General features: G+C 37.0%; 1 pseudogene; it reads right to left on the minus strand.

Annotated features, from left to right (window-relative positions):
• Positions 1 to 21955, minus strand: part of LOC115499357 — a 43117-nt pseudogene extending 21162 nt beyond the window's left edge.
• Positions 21956 to 22241: the final 286 nt, after the last annotated feature.

Below are 22241 nucleotides of genomic sequence, written 5' to 3' on the forward strand. Positions count from 1 at the left end.
AGTGAGTTCCACTGCCCTGTCTTCCAGGTTAGTGATCCTTTCCCCTGCTTCATCTAGTCTCCTGTTGAACCCCTCTAGTGTATTTTTCATTTCAGCTATTGTAGTCTTCACATCTTTGACTTCTATTTGGTCCTTTACTATGTTTTTTACTTACTTGTTGAAGCTCTCCCTGGGTTCATCTATTCTTCTCCTGAGATGGATGAGCATTTTTATGATCATTGCTTTGAGCTCTTTGTCAGGTATATTACTTACTCCATTTCATTAAGGTTTTTTTCCTGTGGTTTTATCTTGTTCTTTCATTTGGAACACTTTCCTCTGTTTCTTCATTTTACTTGGCTTTCTGTATTTTTTTATTTATTAGGTGAAGCAGCTATCTCCCCCAGTCTTGAAGGAGTGGTTACAGGAAAACTGAAGTATTATTCAGTCTGCTGTTTGTGTAGTGCCATGGGGTGGTAGCCTGCCAAGAATTGTGTCTCAGATTGTCTTAGTCCCATATGGAAATGTGTTTCTCTGGCCATCAGAATCAGGCAATCAAAGGATATCCACTGTGTAAACTGTATGAAGCTACCAGCTTTTTTTTTTTTTTTTTGGGACAGAGAGAGACAGAGCATGAACGAGGGAGGGGCAGAGAGAGAGGGAGACACAGAATCGGAAACAGGCTCCAGGCTCTGAGCCATCAGCCCAGAGCCCGACGCGGGGCTCGAACTCACGGACCGCGAGATCGTGACCTGGCTGAAGTTGGACGCTTAACCGACTGCGCCACCCAGGCGCCCCAAAGCTACCAGCTTTGATGGGACCACAGGTGAATGCCAGGCCAGGGCATACCTACCCACTGGAATTAGCAGGGAAGGGCCATGGTGGAACACATGGTCAGGGTGCTGCCACCTGCCAGGCTTAGCAGGGTGGAGCCTCAGCAGAGTCCCAGATTGGGGCATGCAGTGCTAGCAAAGCAGAGGGAGACTGCCAAAAATGACACCTACCAGTGCCTCCATCCCTGGAGAGAGTTCCAACAAACCCCTGCCCCTCTAGTAGATGCTTTGAGATTAGCCAATAATCTCCTTCACATGGGGTCTAAGTACTTTTCAACCTACTGTTTTTGTACTAGGTCCCAGAATAAGTAAGTCTGTGTGCAAGCCCATTAAGAACAGAGTCTCAGATTTTTATAGCCCTTTATGTCTCCTAGATGTAAGCCCCATTGGTTTTCAAAGCCAAATATTTTGGGGATTATCTCTCTGTGCAGTTCCCATGGTTTGGAGTGTCTGATATGGTGCTTGAACCTTAACTCCTCAAAGATATGCTCTGCGTTTGTGAGATCCCTCTCACTTGTGGGGTGTTGCACTGGGGGGTGGGGCTTTTGGCAAGACTGTGTCTCTGCCTCTCCTACCTATCTTGATGTGGCCTTTTTATCCTTTGTTGCAGAGTAGGTTTTCATCTAGCTGACAGGTCTTTTTTAGAGAGAATTGTTCTATATGTAGCTGTAAATTTAGTATATCCATAGAAGGAGGTGAATTCAGGGTCTTCCTATGCTCCTGTCTTGAATTGCCTCCACCTTCATTTATCTTTACAGTTCAATAGTTAGCCATAATTTATAATTTATTTATTCATTATCTTAGAGATATTATCTTTATGTTGGATCATTTTTGTCTACTTTAAATAATTTTCACCTCCTCACTGGTTATTTCTTCATTCTTGCCTTTTTTTAACCCATTATGATTATGTCAAATCTTTTCTTATTCATCTATGTCTATTCTATTCTTTATTATTTTTTAACTTAGTATATTTGTAGTGGAATTATTTATTTCTATATTTGTTTCCATAAGTTTACAGTATGTTTTCTCTCATTCTGATTTTTTAATAATATAATTTTGAGCTTTTTATGTTAATTTTTTAAGTTTCTGTAGCTCTTAGGTAGTGCTTAGGTAGTGCTTTTCTTTCTTTGATGGTATTTTCTCCCATGCTGAATTCTTTGTCTCTCTTCTGCACATCTCATTTGTTCTTTTTCTTTGTTCATTCATTCCTTCAAGTGTGTGTATAGTATGTTTGCAAAATTGCCATGCCATTACTTTTCGTTTATTTCTCTGATATGGGTATATTTATCCAAACTGTTTTTTTCTGATGAAATATGGGAGATGTCCCTTTGATATCCATCTTATTTGAGACTAATTTGCCTTTCCCTCTCCCAGTTACCACTTCTTTCTGTTCATTTTCCTGAGCCCTGGCATTTCTGGGGTCCAGAAGGAGAGCTGGTATGAGGCTGGGTTCATCTAAGACTTTGGACTTTCTTGTAAGACCTGATTACTTTCCTGTTAGTAGAACCCACTCTGTACAGACTGAAGTATAACTTTAGTTGGAAAGGGAGCTTAGTCTTCACTTTTCTAGCTTTTACCAAGAGGACATTTTCCCCAAATAGACCAGACTACCACCTTATCCACTACCTTTAGAAATGAGAGTAGCTGGAAGGAGTTTTGCTTAGTGTTTGGGCCATGAAAGTAGACATGCATGGTTAAGCCACTCTTTCTTTATGGGAACCAAAGTACTTCTAAGAAGCATGAGCTCTGATCTGCTCTTTAACTCTATTAACTTTTATAACAGTGAGACTTCACAGGAGGAGGTCTTCAGATTTCCAGTTCTGGTTGTTACTTCATGGGGAAGTGAGTCTAAATCAATGTGTTGGTATTAGGAAGCCCACTACCTTGCAACTACATGCCACATTCTCCTATGCAGTTTTATCAATAGCAGGGACAATTTTTTATCTCCATACCATGGTTCTTTTGCCTTGTTTTTTTGACAGATTCAGAATATGATTAAGAAAAAATATAGGTATTGTTCGTTGGCCCCTTTATAACCTCCCTCATCTCCTTCCCTGGTAGTGCAATGTCCTGGGGAATAGGAAGCCCTGGATATCCCTCTTATCTCTGCTGTAGTTCACAAAGTGATATGTCAGAGCTTCTATTCATAAAATTGTGCCCCTCGACCTTTTTCATTATTAACTATCTTTCCTCCAAATTCAGAATATTGGAAGATATTAATGATGTATTATTCACTTACCTCTTTTTTCATTCTATTTTGGCAGAGATGGGAACAGTAGAAGGAGCTGAGCACTATTGCAAACCCAGAACCTTCCGTTTCTTGTTGTGACTATTATATTTTACAATTTAAGGCATATAAAACTGTAACTGTTCCTTTTTTAACTGCTACTGGTATATTTTTTAGCGGATCTCATTATATTTTGTGCGATTTATTAACTAGTGGATTCAAGGAATTCTGAAAGCTTACTATGCTGTTCCAAAATTTTCCAGATATTACAAAGGATGCAGAAGTTTTAATATACAGATATTCATAAAGTTGTCTAGATATAATTTCCAAAGTCTTATAAGCTTTATGATATCATGAACTTCAGTGAAAAAATTATGTTACAGAAATAGAGGTAGACATTTTGTGTTCTAAATCATCCAAGCAAGATAATCTTGGCTTTTTCTAATTATCCTTCCCTAGCTGTGTCCAGAAAGTATAGGAGCTAATCTCAAAAAGATCTCTCTTAACTATACCTTAATATTTTTAGATGTTGAAATAAACTAGTGATCAAAGATTATGTTAAATAATTGGCAAGTAGTAGCCAAAGGATAAGTAACACCCTAATTAGACTCTCAAGGAAGGTTTAATCTGTGCCAGACTCACCCGGGAATCCTATTACCCAAAAGGTAACTTATTAATGCTAATTATGATTTATTTTTACCTAACTGCAGGGGATCTAATAATGATAGAGCAACATTAAGCAAATAAGACACAGGAAGGGTAGCATAACAAATAAATGAAGGTCCCCAGTCACCTTTGTTTGACCTCCTGAATTTGCTGCTGTCTTTTTGGGTACCAGTTTTATCATTAGAGTTGGGAAATACACAGGTGTCCCTGAGTTTCTCAAAGAGCTGTGCTTCCTGTTAACTTTCTAAGGTGATTCAGAATGAGAAACATGTAAAGGCACTACAAGTTTCTAAAAATGTCAGTATGTAATACAGAATATTTAGTAGGAAGCGAATCACCAATAATTTAACTGTGTATTTCCAGAATGTGAGAGGATAAATAAAATGTTGACACTGTGGGTAATTTGATCACTGTGACCACTAAGCAAGCTAGTTAACAATCAAGCCATCACAAAAAACTGCAAAGGGAAAAAATGTTTTTTTGTGTTCAGCTTTTGCTGTCTGAAGTGTGAATGTGTCCCAGTGGGTGGATAAATGGTTGGATATTAATCATCCTTGCCTGCCTGGCAAAGCTTCCTGGCTTTCTTGGCTGTGAGTGGTACACTAGTTAGCTTGTTTTCTAGACTGGCAGCTGCCCATCCCCTGGAGAAGCACTCATGCATCTCTTTCCCTGCCTAAGGGAAAGTTTTACTTTTCCAAGTTTCATCTCTTACGCTGAAATCAGTGAAAGCAAAACCTGCTCACTAATGCCTTGTGTTTCCATCTCATTCATCAGGCTTTAGTCTGACATGCTGGGATACCTTAGCACAGTTTATTATTCCCATTCTTGGCCTGTGTTGCCCCAAGCAAAATCTAGCCAAAAGCTTAATAACACTTCCAGCTAGCTTCTCAGTATTCTATTGTTTATTTTTACATATTGGTTATGTTTATCACTATCACACAGTGTCTTGTATATAATATCCACTCAAAAATGGTTTTTCCATAAATGATAATAGAAACTAGTATCAATTTTTATGATTATTTTTATATATGGTAATATAACGCTTACAAATAAAATCTTTCTTACCTTGTGTTCTAAGAAGCAAAGTATATTTTTAAGTAAGCAAGCATATTTGTTTGAATTCTATAAAATTAATAAGACAATCCTTGGTTTTCCAATTGTGTCTTAGGAACCAAGGAGAAATAAGAATGTGTTTTGATTTGATAATATTTCTAAATGAAGTAGGACTTGTACGATTTATCTGAATCATGATCTTTATCATCTGGTCTTATTTTAGCTTCTCTTTTGCATAAAAAGTTTTTAAAGTTTTTTTTAAATTTATTTCTTTTGGGGGGGGGCATGGTAAAGGCACAGAGAGAGAGAAGGAGAGAGAGAATCCCACGTAGGCTCTGTGCTGTCAGTGCAGAGCCCAACACAGGGCTCAATCTCACCAACTGTTAAGATCGTGAACTGAGCTGAAATCAAGCGTCGGATGCTTCACCAGCTGAGCCACCCAGGCGCCCCAAGCACTGAAGATTTTTTTGTAAGAAAATAAATTGAAACAAATGAAGTCAATGAGAAGAAACTGCATTTAGTTCCATAGCCAAAGATATCCTTTAGACTTTTCTAAATTTAAACAATATTACTGACATTTAATTTATCTTACCAAAATGAGATAACTGCTTGGTAGTACTTCCAAAAATCTAAACAACTAATGACACCAATTTAAAATTGTTAAACTTAGAAGAGTAATGGTTTTTTAAATCAGAAAGAGTCAAGAAAAAAAAGTTAGGTTTAGTTTTATGCCCCAATAAAGGAGAGGAGCAAAAGTGAGATCTGGAAGGAATGTGTCCAGTCAAACTGAAAACAATACTCCTTTAACCACTGAAGCATATGACTTTTTAATGTAATATCCAAGAAAAGGTACAAAAATATATGAATGTTTAGGAGTATTGTGATAGAGAAAAGGGAACCCTTATGCACTGTTGATGGGAGTATACATTGGTTTAGCAACTATGGAAAACAGTATGAAGGTTTCTCAAGAAATTAAAAATAGGACTTCCTTATGATTCAGCAATCCCACTTCTGGGTATATATCCAAAGGAAATGAAATCTGAAGAGATATCTGGACCCTCATGTTCATTGTAGCATTATTGCCAAGACATGGAAACAACCTAAATGTTGATGATAAATGAATAAAGAAAATGTAGTATGTGTATATATATGATATGCATATGCATTGGAGTATTTTTAAGCCATAACAAATTAAATTAGGAAATCCTGCTATTTGTGATAACATGGATAAACCTAGAGGGCAGTATCCTAAGTGAAATTAATCAGTCACAGAATGATAAATACTACCTGGTGTCACTTATATGTGGAATCTTAAGAAGCCACTGTCTGTTTATAGAAAGAGAGAGTAGACTGGTGATTGCCATGGCCTGGGGGATGGGGGAAATAGGGAGATGTTCATTCATCAAATGGTGCAAAATTTCACTTATAGGATGAATATGTCTGAGGGATGTAATGTACAGCATGGTGACTATAGTTAATAATACTGTGTTGTATACTTGAGAGTTGCTAAGAGAGTAGGCAAATATTCTCACCACACAAACACACCACACACATACAAATGATAACTATGTGAGGGGGTGGATGTGTTAACTAACCTCATTCTGATCATCATTTTGCAATATATATGCATATATCAAATTACAAACACATTGTACAAACACAAAGTACAAACAAATTGTACATGTTACACTCACACAAGATTATATATCAGTTATCTCAATAAAGCTTAAGGAGGGGCACCTGGGTGGCTCCGTTGGTTGGGCGACTGACTTTGGCTCAGGTCATGATCTTGCAGTTTGTGAGTTCGAGCCCAACGTCGGGCTCTGTGCTGACAGCTCAGAGCCTGGAGCCTGCTTCAGATTCTGTGTCTCCCCCTCTCTCTGCCCCTCCCCTGCTCACTCTCTGTGTCTCTCTGTCTCTCAATAATAAATAAACATTAAAAAATTTTTATAAAAGCTTAAGGAGAAAAATACTTTCAGAAAAATTAACCCAGAGAAAATAGAATTGATACTATAGAATGCTTGCAGTGGCCCAGGAAAAAAAAGAATAATATGAATATTTTTTCATTGTTATCAGCATTGTGTTCCCCATCAACAACAAAGAATACTTGTGGAATACCTATAGTTTTAATGAAATTAAAATATTAACTCCATATTTACTCCACTCTGAATATCTACACACATAGGCACATGCATGCATGCAAACACATATATTTGGTTGTAGAAAAAATAAATGTACATGGAAGATTTTATTTAGTTAAATTCAAGTAAAAGGATTTAGTTAGATAACCTTTTATGGTTTTCTAAAATGCCTTGGTTACTATGAAATCCAGGTTTTACTTTATGTACTCTCCACTTACTCATATACACAATCTAGCTGAACAGTTTTTCCTGATTCTTTTCTCTCTGTCTCTCTTTTTTCTTGATTTATTTATTTATTTATTTATTTATTTATTTGAAATAAGTAGCTATTTTACATTAAAAAGCAAATTCCCTTATAACATAATAAGGTCCCTTATTAGGTCTGAATTTCCCAGTCTGCAGATGACGCTTGGGGTCCAAACAGTGAAAGGTTGCTGCTTTCAGAGCTAGGCTTCTCACCATGTCTCTACTTCGTTTTTCTCTCCCATCCAGTGATTTCTGCAGAATCACTGAAGTTCCTGCTTGTACCTCTTTGGCCACTGCTCCCAAACTTTGACATTCTCATCCCGGTCACCTCACGGGCAGCTGTAGGTAAGGAGAAGCTCTTATATTTAGGTTTATAATTCACTTTGAGTAGATTTTAGTGGACAGTGTGGGAGAAGGCTCTAAATTTCCCAGCACCATTTGCTGAAAAGATGATCCTTCCCCCTCACTGAGTGGTCTTGGGAAAGAAGAGCAAAGTTGGAAGAGGCATACTTCTTCATTTCGAAACTTTCTGTAAAGCTACAGTAATCAAAACAGTGTGGCTCTAGCATAAGGGTGGACCTGAAGATCAGTGGAACAGAGTTACAAGTCCAGAAATAAACTCTCACATTTATGGTGAATGGATTATTGACAAGAGGGACAAGACCACTCAGTGATTATTTTCTCTTTGAGGAGATAGTATGGCTCTGCTGATCTTGGGGTGACTAGACCTGGAATTAAAAGCAAATGTAATGGTGATATTTTCAGACCCCAAATCTGTAGTTTCCACCCTACTATAGTCTGTGAAATTAGAGCTTCATGTTCCAGAGTGTTAGGTCAAATTATTTTTCGAAGGACATAAACTCTAATTAAGACAAATACTTTTTAAGAAGGAATGACAATTAAGTGCAACGTAGGATCCTGGTCCAGAAGAAGAACAATAGAGAGAAAGCAAATGAGATACAAATAATGTCTGTAGTTTAATAGCATGGTATCAATATTAATTATCCATAATATTATTCATAATTATATGAAATGTTAACATTAAGGCAAACTAGGTGAAGTGAGGACTCTCTGTAGTATTTTTGCAACTTTTCTGTAAGTGAAAATTATTTGAAAAACTAAAAAAAATCTTTTAAATACCTTCTTTAATGGTATCAAAATAGCAAAGCAGCCTAGGTTAACTGACTGCCCCAGATCTCATTTTCCATGGTTGTTACATGGATGAAGTCTGTGTCTCTTCTGATGATTTTCCTATCACAATATTCTACTCACTGCCACTTTGTGACCTGGTATAAGGTCAATATTTTGGGAGTTACTGCATTTCTCCTGTAAGCTTGTCCCACCATTAAATTTTCCTATACAGTGGCAAGAGAGTTACAGCCTTGCAGTCTAAACCAACAGGCGACCCATAGACATGGTGAACACTGAGAATAAAATAAAGTACAATATTGATAATTTTTAGTATTAATTAAAACTTCTAATAATAAATATTAATGCCAGCATTCATTTAGACAGGCTACAAGATTAAGAGGTTTATGTAAACATCAGCCATCCTTCTGTTATTCACAATTGCTTAGTCTTAGCATTGTCTCTATCTAGGCCTGAGTGGCTATCTTGGATATTACTCTTCTGGAATCTACTATGTTTGCAACTCTGCAGTACAGTATAATAAGCCTTCGTGGATCATTATCATGGAAGTTCTAGAAGTTTTTTGTGGCATTCCCACAAAACAGGACTTTTTGTTTGCTTTTCTGTTCATCTTGCTTAGTCTGTTAGCTAAAGAAATGATGTGGTTTACCTTTTTGACCTTCCTGGTTTACTTGTTAAGAAAATTTCTTTTAATTTTTATTTATGTTTGAGAGAGAGCGCGCGCAAGAGCGCACACAGGCACACATGAGAGGGGGAGGGACAGAGAGAGAGGGAGACAGAATCCGAAGCAGGCTTCAGGCTCTGAGGTGTCAGCACAGAGCCCAACATAGGGCGTGGACCCACAACCTGTGAGATCATGACCTGAGCCAAAGTCGGATGCTTAACCGACTGAGCCACCCAGGTGCCCCTCTGGTTTACTTGTTTAAAATAAAGCATATCAGAGAGGAGGTGGGCAGGGCCATGAGTGAAATAGGTGAAGAGGGCTAATAGTACACTTATCATGATGAGCATTGGAGAATGATGTATAAGATTGTTGAAACACTGTACTGTATATCTGAAACTAATACAATACTGTATGTTAGCTATGCTGGAATTGAAATAAAAAACTTAATTTAAGAAAAAACAAGAGATCAGGAGCAGATTTCTTGTTTGCTTACCTAACTTCTTTGCTCTAATTATTAGAAAAGTGAGAGAAAAAATTAAGATCTTTTCCTAGTCTTTAATTTTCTGATACACAGCCTCTCTTTTGAAACTAAAGCTTGGATCACTACAGATTTTTATAGGCAAGGTTTATGCATGAAACCGTTCTCTCCTGGCTCTCTTAATAATAAGGTTAGCTGACTTTTTAGCTCAGAGACAAACCAGGTTCTGATTCAAGCTACTGTCAGTTTTAATTTAAGCCCATTAGAATGTAACTTTTAATCCACATGTAAGCTGACAATACTAAGTTTTTAAATAAGAATGTAAAGTTAATTCTCACAGCAGTCTTAAAAAAAATCAGTGAATTTTTCTGGGCCTTTAGTTCTTCCCTACAAAATGAAGTTAGTAATTCTCTCAGTTAATTACCAAAGTTCTGTGAAAAGCAAATAGTCATCTGCAGGGAACGTGATGTAATAAGAGTATTAACACTGAATAGTGACAATTAACCGGGCACCTCTGATTAGGTGCCTTGAAATTGAATATTGCTTGAGGGAAATTCATGGCCCTTCTATGTCTCCTAACATTCCCCAAAATGAGAAGGTGGTTTGGGGAGATAGATTTATATTCAGAATCTTTTCAATCTGTCCTCAAGAAGCAGGGCAAGGCCGGGGCACAGCACTCTGCAAACAGCTCTGAGGAGGTTATTTAATCAATATGCTTAGGTGTCATATCTTCTTTTAATTTCTTACCATCTTTCCCCTCTTAGTTTTTCATGTTTGTGTATTTATTTTGAGAGAGAGAGTGTGAGCACGCATGAGTGGAGAAAGGGCAGAGAGAGAGAGGGCGACAGAGAGAGAGAGAGAATCCCCAGCAGGCTCTGCACTGTCAGCACAGAGCCCGACATGGCGCTCGATCCCACAAACCACAAGATCATGACTCGAGCTGAAATCAAGAGTCGGATGCTTAACCGACTGAGCCACCCAGGCGCCCCTCTTTTTCCCCTCTTATGTGCTTATTTTACTCTGAAATGTGTTCCAGTAATTTGAATCCCTCTTTATAGTTTGCAGACTCTATTTGGAAGAGAAATTTCCTTATTCATTTTTAGAACGTATTTAATGCATAGCACACTGCTCTGCATGTAGTAGGTGCTTAGTAAATATTGGTTGAATTCAAATAAAGAAATATAGCCTTTAAGTTTTAACATTTCCCTTAAAAAATCATTTTTAAAAAATCTGAAAGGGAAATGTGCGTGTGTGTGTGTGTGTGTGTGTGTGTGTGTGTATGAGTGTGTGTGAAGAAGATCAAGCCAGGAAGGGGAAACAGTATATACAGAAGCTGTGTGAGGAGACTGTGCCAAATGTTATTCTAGGCAGTGTGATTCAGGACAGTGGTTCTCAACCAGGGTGATTTTGCTCCCCCAAGGAAGCAACTGGCGATGTCTGGGGATATTTTTCTTTGTCTTGAGCTGTGTAGTGGATAGCCCTGCTGCTGGCATATAACAGGAAGAGACCAGGGATGCCACTAAATGCTCTGGAATGTACAAGACCAGTGATTATCTGGCCCAAAATGTCACCAGTGCCAAGGTCGAGGAACTCTGGTATAGACTAAACCAAGCTGGGGTCAATGTGATAAAATAGAGATGTTATCAGGACATTGCCCTTCACCAAATGAATGTGAAATTATTATGTGCTTGCTTCTTATTTTAAGTACGTATTTGCTCATTTGCTCTCCTATTCCACATAATAGTACTCTAGTGGAAATGAAAATCTTTGCCTCTGAAGTTAGAGTAGAAGCAGTACCTGGAATAGCTTTCTTTCAAGGACTTTCTTATTCTGGCATCTTGAATTTTTTTCTCCTCTCTGTGATCTTACCAGAAAGATTGTTGGGCAAACTTCTTATACCTAAGCAGGATGAACAGTTTCTGCCTTTTGGGAAGGCAAATTTACCTCTATGTCTTTTCCTCTTCTGCTGTTTTTAGGGGGTTCTATGGAATGAATGTATCTGCTACAAGACTGTGGGGTAAAAGTTAACATAACAAAAGTAACATTTGAAAAGAGAGTCTGACAACCAAAACACATTTCAAAGGTGGAAATCAGGAACGGCATCCACATTAGCACTGTGGCCAAATTTAACTTGAGTTAGGGATTTCAGTTATTCTATATGATATTTTATTTTAAATTTATAGAGCATTCTCTTACATGGGTTTGAAAAGTGACTAGGGCAAGTGAGATTGCCTTATGATATCAGAGGTTTGGCGACCACCAGATCCTTGAGGTCATGGCACAATTAGGCTGAGGAATCCTGGCTTGGAACCTGGAAGCCCTAAGTTAGTCTTATAATATTCTTGGTTGTCCTTATACTCTGGATCGAGGATAACCCAGGGCAGAGTCAAACTTCTTGAGCTGTTTGCTAGTGCACAGGTTGAGATTTTCCTCAGCCAGTCAAGCAACCAATAATCAGCTCAAAGTTGTCAGTGTTTAGGGCCTGAAACTCATTTTGGTGAAATGCTCAGGCCATTGGACATAACTCTTAGATAATAATCTACTGTGCTTGTTGACACATCACAGCCCTCCATCCTCTGAGTTCTGACTCTAACCTATAATCGTGTTTGTACTAGTTTCCTCAATAATATGAACAATTTGCCTATGAGCTGAAATATACAATACAATACCCATTATTATAAATCTACCCATACTGTAGGTCCAATTCATGGTTTTTAATGTGAACACCTTACCTACTTCTTTGGCTTTCAGCCTCTGAATTTTTGTCTGTTTTTTTTCTGTGGTGAAGAAGAAGTTTCAGAGCTCAGCAGAGTCTTAGAACTTTTTTTAAATAAACATTCTCTAAAACGCAGCTGCATCTAGCTATAAGACATCAAGCAAGTGACCCAGGACTTGTTATTTTTATGCTCAGTTTCTGTGTAGCTAAGGCAAGAGCTTTTTCTTGGTCTCTGCTCAGTGACATGCAAAAACCTGAAGCTTTTAAAGTCGAAGAGGAAACAGAGAAGGTAAGCTTTTGTTTCACAAAGAAATCCCAGCAAGTTACCTAGGGATGCATTATTAATCAGCTCCTCTTGTTTACCATACGGGATCACTTTGTGGATATTCATCCTGTCTGTTGGTAAAAAAGGGGAGGAGGGAGGAGATTGAATAACATCAGTACTCTTACAATCGGTCTCTGTTTCTGCTTTCTGCTTGGAAATTTAGTACAGTGCATGGCTGTTTTGGTAATTGCGGTACAAAAACATCTGTGGAGGATGGTTTAACATGTTTGTCTCTGCGGAGTCCATAGCAAATCACATGTACATCAGCAACTCTCAGATAGTTCCTAAAGATGGCCCCTAACTACTGAGCACACATCAGGGAAATGATGTATAATTTAGATCCTGATATAGAGAAAAAAAAGTGAAAGAAATTTGACCTACTGAAAGTTTCTCATTAACTTTCTAGAGAGTTAGTAGTTGTTTCCTGGTTTTGTCAGGAAAGCCCGTGTTTTGCAAGTATTTTGAGTCTATGAACTTGTACCCTGCTAATGATACCAAAAAAAAAATTCACACTGTGCTTTGAGGACAGATCTACTCTTTATTACCAAGAGGCTTAGTTCTGTTAAGTTGCCTCCACGAAGATTCCATGATCTGGGACTAGACTGGCTTCGTAATTGGTCAGGTGCAGTGGCAAATGACACTAACAGGGACCTTGTTTAAAAATTACAAAGAATTTTAAGATGGCAACAGCAGGGCATTAAACCAAGCATGGGATCCTCTGTGACTACTCAGACGGCACAACCACGAAGCATGTCTGCAAAGCTGGCACGGATGTATGTCCATGAAGGTTACTTGGAAATGATGATACCCATTATCTATTCCTCACAAGGAAAGCCCTGTACATAATTTGTTTTAATTATAAAGTTCTCCACATTACTTTCTAATGCATCCAAAAATATTTTTCTCTTTTTGTATTGAAGAATGCTTGAAAAGCCCAACTCATGCCACGTTTTTGGTAATTTTATTTAGGTATAGTGGAAATAAATGGAAGTACACATATTTTGAGCGCAAGATTTAGCAATTTTCAGCATATGCATCCACCTAAAAGACCATCACTACCATAAAGGTAACAAGTATATTTATCATCCTCAAAAGCTTCTTTGTGCCCTTTTGTAATCCATCCTTTCTCCTCTACACCCTGCCCCCTGACAACCATTGATAGACTTTCTGTCACTGTAGATCAGTTTGAATTTCCTGCAAGCATGGAATATGTACATTTGTCTAGCTTTTTTCCCCTCAACATAATGATTTTGAAGTTCATTCATATTGCTACATGTACCAATATTTCATTCCTTTTTATTGCTGATAAGTAGTCCTTTCAGTAAACTGTTTATCCATCATATGTTAATAGACATTTGTGCTTTCTCTGGTGTTTAGCTCTTATGTGTAAAGCTGCTATGAATACCCATTCTTGTTCGAAATATATTGTTGTTGTTGTTGTTTTTAATTTTCTTGGGTAAATACCCAGGATAGGAATAGTTGAGTTACATTGCAGTTAAACGTTTACATTTTTAAGAAAGTGCCAAATTGTTTCCTAAAGTGGCTGTTCCATTATACATTCCCACCAGCAATATGTGAAGGTTCTGGTGGTTCCATATACTCAAAACACTTGATATGGTCAGAGAAGACCACCTCATGCTATATTTAATTCTCTTCTAATATTACCTTAAATTCATTTATAGAGAATTCTCAGAGAATCGAATTTTATTTCCAAAATTTTATTATGAAAAGTTTCCAGCAGAAAAGTTGAAAAAATTGTACAGTGAGCAGCTATATATATATATATATGATATATACCACCTAAATCTAATAATTATTATTTGTTATGTTTTCTTTATCACATATCTATACACCTGTCTCTCCATCTATCCAGTCACCACCCAATTTTAAAGGGTAAAAGAATATGTATGTGTAGTGGGGAGTAGCACAAGACTCAGGCACAGATTGTCATCCAATAAAAATTATGTATTCTTCTAAGAATTTTTGCTTACAGCCGATATTTCCTTGTTAGGTTAAAAAATTAAATCCAGAACAGAATTTGGAGATAAGGTAGGTCTCACCACCATCATTTTCTTCATTATCCAAATGAGGAAACTATGGCCAAATCAAATGATTTGTGCAAGATATTTAGAAGGTTAATCATGAACCGTATTTCGTGTTTTCTAGATCAACATTCTGTGCGCAAATCCGCGTTTTCTCACAATATAAATGATTCATATTTGAAATGAATAAACTGTGTTTCTATTACTGAATTATAAGAATTACTTTGTAGTTCATTTATGAAGATGCAATGCTGACAAAATCATGCATTTTTAAAATTGAGAGGGATCTTAGTATCATCTACGTTTTGTTCCAACCCTACTGCCCATTTGAAACCTGACTCTTAAGTGGGTGGGTTAGTACTTTAAAATAATGTTTAAGGCAATTCAGTTATTTTTTCTAATTTTATTTACTTGGAGTGAAACATTAAGTATATAAATGACATATATATATATATATATATATATATATATATATATATATATATATTTTGCTCCCTTTTTATCTCCTTTACTCATCTTTGGAACATTTATCTTCATGCCAGCAACTCCATCAGGGAAATTTTCAGATAAGGGGAGAGGAAATGGAACTCAGAGTAGTCCCATTTTATTTGTTAATAAGAAGGAGGTTGAAAGTAATGGTTAAAATTGGATTTTTAAGCTATCAGTGGATGTAATTTATTCCATCATGCTGGGTCCCCATTTGCCTTCTCCTTATTGCAGGTAATTGAGAATTAGTCACGTTTGTTATTTTTAGCCCTCCCTGATTTTGTCTGGAAGTGGAAATGAAATTACAAAAACAGGTAAAGAAAAGCTATCAAAAATATTTTAAAATCAACTCTCCTGATTCAGTGAGCCAGGAAATATTAGGAAACTTGGAAAAGGATTGTTTTAAGATAAAAACTCAGTGGGTTTTGTTTGAGCTGATTATTCATTTAAATAACCAAGATTGAGTCGAATCACCCAGAAGGTAACCTTGCCACACATCCTAAAGGAAGTGTGTTGGTACGAAGAAGAGAGCAGAGGATGCTTATTTCATTTATTTTATTACTAATGCTTGATTTGAGAAAATGACTTTTTGAAGCTTTGGAAATAGGGCATTTACCTTAGTTTTTTTCTCATTTGCCCTTGAAGGTTTACCCATTAACACAAACCGTTTTTTTTAGAAAAAACATTCCAGATGCATTTTAAAATTTGATGGTCAGTACACAGTTTAATCTGAAACAAACAAACAAAAAAGACCAATTTATATTACCAAGTACCCTCAAAATAGAAAGGAGAACTCATAGTGTTGTTTCTTTGTAAGGATTTAAATTCATGTACAGGCTGTTAATTTGAAGGGCATTTGAAGTTTGAATTATAATGTATCAGTCATCCTTGAAAACTCAGGCAATTAATATACACAAATACAAAATTCCCTAAACAATATTTTTGTCCACACTTCATTTATATATGCTTATAGGAATTACTCATGCTAAACTGCAATTCATCAAATCCCTGGTAACAAAACAAATCATCCTGTCATTTTATACTTAAAAATGTCAATACTAACTTTTTTCAAAATGCAGGTATGGCATTTGATTGCAAATGCTTAGTGATGCCAGGATTCTCATCTTAATAGAAGGAAGAATGTTCTATTTTAAAAATTACTATGACAGTTAACAAAGTTATTATTAACATAATAAATTGTTGTTACCTTTGTTAAAATGATCTTCTGACATCCTGGCACATTTAACACCTCTACCAAGTGGATGTTATTCGGAAATCACCCTAGAGATCAGTATCATCACCTTTAAATACATATACTTATAATAATGGCAATGCCCTGTGCTCTGTTACAGATCTTGTTGGCTTTTTACACAAGTAAATTAACCCTGTGGCAGTCCTCCATCACTGAAAAATAAATAGAAAGAACTTCTCAATAAATAACTTTAAAGAATAATGCCTTTTATGCCCAAATATTCACAGGAATTTACAAATGACTTGGCAATGTATTTGGAGGAACCGAATGCCAATATTTTATTCATTCTACTTTTGAATTTTTATTTTAAAACCAACAGAATGTGTTTTTTTAATCTTTCTAATTTTTCCTTTCATTGTATTTATTCATGTCCTTCAGAGCACACAGAAATTCTTAAGAATTTGGATAAGCATGGGAAATAACCTAATCATATTAATGATTTTAAAAGTACACATTATCTAATTGACAATGGTAAAAAGTTAATGTTTATAATTAATTTGATAAAGAAAGGACTAGGGGTTATGAAGGCCCAGGAATGAAGAAGGTAAGTGGTATATGCCACAAATAAATTATAATGGGACAGAGAACCAGCAACATTAAATTTGGAGAGATTTTACTTACCTTTGAAGATATCAACAGAAAGTCATCTTCCTTACCTTATTCCATGACCTTTATTCCTACGTAATTCTCAGCCTCAGCTTTGCAAGCCCTTCACTGTGGGACTCACTCATCTTCCCAAATCAAGATAGAGTGGGCAAAAGAGCCTGGCTGATTCAGTTGGTAGTGTGTGTGACTTTGTGAGTTCAAGCCCTGCATCGGGTGTAGGGATTTCTTTGCGGGGGGGGGGGGGGGGAGCGCGGTGTAGGGATTTCTTTGCGGGGGTGGGGGGCGGTGTAGGGATTTCTTTGTGGGGGAGCGGTGTAGGGATTTCTTTAAAAGAGAGAGAGAGAGAGAGAGAGAGAGAGAAGGCATATTTAGAAAGTCATGTGGTTTTCAAGAATAGGAGCTGATTATAATGTCTTTCTTCAAAATAAAAAGTGGGCTCTCACTCATGAATATTAGACTCCTTATTATGGAAAAAGTTTTATGAGCTCAGACTCAGTATACATGTTCTGACAGATAATCAGACAGCATAGTTGAAATCAGTACATTCTTCAAAATAATAAAATAATCATGAACTTCTGGATTTGGACCTCTTCTTAACCTCTCTACCTTTGACTCCAGGACCTGCAAACATCTCAGTGATTTTTTTTTTTCCTTTGCTTTCAGCCACGTCTTTCCTTGTGATCTTAGAATCCTCTGAACTTTTGTTGGGTATTTGATTGCTATTTTTTCTCCTTTGGAATTTTTTAGTTTCTTTCCACAGAAACTTGAACTTGTCCATTTGATTGGAACTCTACACTTTTCATTTAGAAATCACAGGACTCATTTCTGCCTGAAGAATCACCAAGGTCATAAAAGTGTCATATTTCTAGGCTGTGTATAAAATTATGACAACTGCTGACATGCTAATAAGCAGATCCTGTGGCCTCTTCTGATTCAATTTTACTTTACTCCCTTCCAGGATTCTAGGGAGCAACACCATGCCCGCACTCCAGCTTACTCCTCAGCAGTCCTTAATTTTACACAGCATGGTAGTTATTTCTTTTCCCCAGAATTTCAGAGACTTTTTTTGTCATTTGGGGCTGAGGGTAGAACCACTTCTTCTGGGAGTCCTGCCGACAACCTGATCTGTCTCCCAAGCTCTTTCTTTTCTTTCATCCTTATTGCTGTCACTGCTTCGTGTTTTACTACTCATTATTTCTTAATTTGTTTATTTGCCTTCTTCCTCCACTGGAACACAAGAGCCATGACCTGAGGGACCAGATCTGTCTTGTTCACTACCTCAGAAGCACAGGGCCTGGCTTTCAGGAAATGTTGGTTGAATGGCAGGCTGGATATTGACAAATGAAAGTCTGTCTAAAATTACTGATGCTAGGCATCTCTCTGAATAAATAAAAGAATAACAGTTAAAATGGTACCTTAATTTTGTCTAACTGAAAACATGGGATTATATAGACTTTAAATCATTTTAGAAAGAATGTTATATTTGTTAAATATAACAAATCTCAATTCTAACAATATTCTAGATACAGCTAAGCTATTCAAAAATATTAATAATTGATAATTATGATTGTGTAATTGATTTTGAATTTTGTTTCTGAACATCATTAGTATGCTTACAGTCTGGTGAAAATGAAAACATTTCTTGTGCTTTTAACGATGTTTTAATTTAAAGGTACATATATTCTTTGATGACCTTGGAGATGATTTTTTCAATCATCATGGCTGGTTGTGTCTGGAGGTTTTATTTCTCTTTTTCTGCTGCTGCTACCAGAATGTGCCCTTGATTTTTCTCTCTTCTGAACTGATACTTTTGTTCCTGTCCAGAAATCAAAAACAGCATGTGAGCATTACATCATACATAATTTTTTCCACCAAAACATTTGAGGATAACTTGGATTCATTTATTAGAGTTTTATTTTCCCAAATCTTGTAATACCCTAGAGTTCTACAGTAACTAACCTTACACTGAATGCCAGAGGACATGTACTAAGCTCTTACTTAAAAATCTATTTATGATGTATTTTAAATATTCAGTAGAGACTTCTTAAACATGCAGCCTTAGTTTATTGAAAATGGATTTCCTAAAACCAGGAGATTGGATATTAATATCAAGCATTCATATAAAACAGGTTTTGCTAATCTATTATATAAAGGAATGATTACGATGATCATATATTGTTTGTCAGCCCAGTTACATTTTTCTATATTAGTAATTGCTACCTATAGCCCACCCGTTGTGTTTTATGCTTTGTTTTCATTTTTAACTTATGTTTGATTCATGTTTCTGATGGAATGAAGGTTGTCCATTAATATAGAAACTTCAGGCATTTCTGCTTTACAATTCCAGTTTAAGATATCTATAGAAAATGTGTTTAAAAAGAAATTCTTAAAATTCTGAAATTATAGTTAAGGAACTAGTACCTACCTGCTTTGGGTGTTATAGCCATCCTTTTGGTATTACTGCATAAAAAGGGATTTATATTGACATTTGTGGTTCTAAACCAGTGAGAATTTTGTCACCTGGGAGACATTTGGCAGTGTTTAGAGACATTTTGGTTGTCACAACTGGAGTGTGCTAATGGCATCTAGTGAGTAGAAGCCAGGGAAGTACTACACATCCTATAACGCACAGAACAGCCCTCCACAACAAAGAATTGTATGGTTCAAAATGGAAATAGTGCTAAGACAGAGAAACACTAGTTTACACAAAGTTTTAAAAATTGGTTGACTTCAGATAAAAGGCATGCTTACTTAAAGTATTTATTTAAAGTTCTCCCAAAAGGCTAAGATGTTAAAAAAAATGTTTTCTCTGAGGAGAAGAATACTAGGGATAATAAGAAATGAAGTCATAGGTAATGGAGGAAAAGATTGTGTATGCTTCTGTAGTCCGTTCTAAGAAAGCTGGCTTTGGGGCACCTGGGTGGCTCAGTTGTTTAAGCGTCCGAATCTTGATTTTGGCTCAGGTCATGATCTCAGTTTATGAGTTTGAGCCTCACATTGGGCTCTGTGCTGATAGTGTGGAGCCTGCTTGGGATTTTCTCTTCCTCTCTCACTCTACCCCTTCCCCACTTATGCTCTCTGTCTCTCTCAAAATAAGTAAATAAACTTAAAATAAAAGAGAGAAATTTGGCTTTTACTTTGTACAAGATAAGAACCCATTATATGGTATTGAGCAGAGGAGAAACAATCTAATTTATGTTTTCACAGGATCATTGTGCTTCCATGGTAGACATAACGCTAACGCTATTCTCCAAGGTTCCCTTCCCCTCATTATTCAATTAAACACGAATCTAGGTACTAATGTGAAGGGACTTTGAAAATGTAGTTATGATCATTGGCCTTAAGGTAATAAGATCATCACAGATGATCCAATCTAATCACTAAAGACCTTAAAGCAGAAAAATTTCTACATCTGGTGTTAGAGGGATGTGGTAGAAGAGGGAGGGAGGCAGAGGGGAGATTCAGTGTACGGGGAACATTCCACCCACTTTTGGTAGCTTTGAAGGTGGAAAAAAGGCCACAAACCAAGGTTTATGGGTGGCTTCTGGAAGCTGAGACAGAAGAGACAGGACTCTCGGGTCTACACTGCATAGAATTGAATTCTACCATCAACCTGAACAACCCATGGAAGCATGCTTTTCCCTAAAGCCTCTAGAAAAGAACACAGCCCTGCTTACACCTTGATTTTGGCTTAAATAGAAAACCAGCTGAGCCACACTGTGCCTGGACTTTGGACCATGGGCACTGTAAGATAATAAACAGTGGTTTTAAGCCACTAATTGTGTGGTAATTTGCTTCAGCTACAATGGTAAACAAATACAGTTGCTCTGCTGAGAATTGTAGATTCTAGAAAAGCAAGGGTAGAAACAGGAACAACTGGGGATGCCTCTCGGTAACCTGGACAAGAGATGACGGTAACATAGAGCAAGATGGTGGTGGTGGTAATGATGAATAGCAGTTGAATTCTGGGCATGTCTTGAATATAGAGCCAATAGAATTTTTCTGATGAATTGGATAGGTGTTATGAAAGAACTAGAGGATACAAGGAAAATACCAAAGGTTTTGTGTGAACTGGATGGATGGGCTTGTCATGAACTAAACCAGTTAAGATTGAGCAGATTTTAAGGGAAAGATTAAAATGTTGGTTTTGCATAAGTTGAGTTTATGATTCTTGTTAAGAGTTTATTTTAAAGTATTTAGCAGCAGACAGAGCAAATGTTTGACACGTGTACCTCCTCAACCTTTTCCACTGCTCATAGATCACTTCACACTTGTCAGCTGATTCAAGACATTAATTTCATCAGAACCCTTCCTAGCTCAGCATTCAAGGCAGCACTATCAAAAGAGAGATGTCATAACTCAAGATAAGACCATTTGCCATGCTTATTGTTCTAGTGTCTTTTGAATCACACACCAGGTGTATAAAACATAAATACTTCTTCCTGTATATTGCTCAATAATTTAGCAATATGTCAGTGTACTGCATTTATCATAGAAATGTGTAACTCTAAATTATAAAGGTCTTCAGTGATTATGAACAATTTATTTTAATGTAACATACTTCATATCCTCCCATTCTCCTTTAGTCAAAATATATCTCTTTTCCTCTTGATTAAAAAAAAATAAAAGACACTATGTACAGTTTCAGGAAACATTATTAACTCACCCCTTTTATAGTCACACAGACATATAACTTTATCTTTGTTTATCTTGTGATTGTGCAGAGGACTGGGTTTGAGGCTTCCTGGAGGTGAACACCCATGTATTTATTCCTAAAATAAACATGCAAGTTAGAGTTAGCGAGATGAAATCAAGAGATACTTTTGGCAAAGAAGCAGGCTGGGAGATGTTCAGTAAGGGTGACTTTTCTAGACTCACCGATTGACTCGTAGGAGTAGTGCTTGGGTTGGTGGCACTGATGCTTTGTTTGGGATAAGTGGCGAATGAGGCCTTCTAGCCATGTCACTCTGAAACTATCACTTCTTATTGTTGTAAAACTGTGTTTCGCCAGCCATATCCTCTGGATCCAGTATTGTCTACCTCCTTGGTACAGTTTCATACTACCCCACATATGCCACTTGGCATCGCTGTGCATAGTTTATGATTACTAGACGATACTTGTCCACTTTGCAGCTGGGCAGCACTGACCAATCTGTAGACATGCACTATTGATTGTCTGGATTGTCTTTAAGACCAAGTGGGCACAGTGCCCAGAAGAGCTGACCAGGATCACCACAATATTCCGTTGGTGGTGGCATAGTTACCCTCTCACAGCGCACGGTTGCTGACATACCTGGAGAGTCACACATTAGGGCACACTGACACACAAAAATGTTCACAAGTACACACACAAATACACACACACACACACACACACACAC

This window comes from Lynx canadensis, chromosome A1, assembly GCF_007474595.2.
Source record: "Lynx canadensis isolate LIC74 chromosome A1, mLynCan4.pri.v2, whole genome shotgun sequence".
Lineage (NCBI taxonomy): Eukaryota > Metazoa > Chordata > Mammalia > Carnivora > Felidae > Lynx > Lynx canadensis.